Genomic DNA, 1,267 nt, shown 5'->3' with positions numbered 1-1,267 from the left:
CCAAGGACACCTATGATGCCATCTCCAAGACCTACAGGACCTACAGCTACCTGGCCCCTGACCCCCGGAAAGAGCCTGGGTTCATCGGATCTCTTTACCAGGAATTTACTGACCATCTTGTAAAATCCCATATCATCAGAGTCTCTGTCCTGAGGACTCAAGCTCCTGCAGTAACTGCAATATATGGTGTCTAAATAAGAAAAAAAAAAGTGAATAAAATATGTCAAAATAATCACAAGGGAAACTAGGAAATATCGCCAGACAAAAGAAAATGCACATGTGCTATACTAAAACTTATTGGATATGGTGGAAGCAATCCTGTATTAGTTGACTTTCCTGTCACTGGGTCAAAATGCCCACAGTTTAGAGGGGGAGAGGTTTAATTTGGCTTTTGGGGGCTTCAGTCCATAGTCCACTGGCTCCAAGGAGAAATAACATGGTAGAAGGATACCGTGAAGGACAGCTGCTCAACTCAGGGCAGCCAGGGAGCAGAGAGCAAAGGGAGGAGCCCGAGCAAGAATACGCTCTTCCAAACACTACTCCCATCTACTCACCTTCAGCCAGACCCCACCTCCTAACGCACATTCAGACATAAACTGATCCATGGCTGAGTCTCCTACTGGGTACAGGCTCCCATGATACAATCCCTTCCAAAAGCCCCAAGTCTGAATATACGAGACTTTGGGGGGACATTTTGGATCTAAACTATAACAAATGCTAAGAAGGATGCTTTAGCTATAAGCTTTAGCTATAAACTTTGCAGGAAAAAGAAGAGCTCAAACCAATAATCCAAGCTCATTCCTTAAGGAACTAAAGAAGAACAAATTAAGCCCAAACCTAGTGGAAAGAAATAAAGATTATAGCAAAGATAAATGAAATGGCAGAAAAAAAATAGAAATAGGCTGAGTTGATTTATTATAAAAGAGCAACAAGACTGATAAAACTTTAGATTAACTGAGAAAAATACTCAAATAACTAAAATTAGAAATAAGAGAAGAAAAGTGCTGAGGATGGTGTTGCACACCTGTCACCCACCACTCAGGAGGCTGAGATAGGAGGACTGATGTTCAAGGTTGGTCTGTGCCAGTGGTGGTGAAGCTATGGCACATATGCCACAGTGCGCAAGCCACATTGCCTCAGCCAAGTGTTGACAAATTATCAGCAAGTGTACAATGTGCAAAAGCACACCAAATGAAAATTTTACCTTTCAATACAAAGCTATCTGTATCATGACTAAATGGGATTTATTTCTGGGATATAGGATGGT

Source organism: Chinchilla lanigera, unplaced genomic scaffold (assembly GCF_000276665.1).
Source record: "Chinchilla lanigera isolate Chin_1 unplaced genomic scaffold, ChiLan1.0 scaffold00010, whole genome shotgun sequence".
NCBI classification, from domain to species: domain Eukaryota; kingdom Metazoa; phylum Chordata; class Mammalia; order Rodentia; family Chinchillidae; genus Chinchilla; species Chinchilla lanigera.
The sequence above is the reverse complement of the archived record's forward strand: the minus strand, read 5'-3'. Positions refer to the sequence as shown.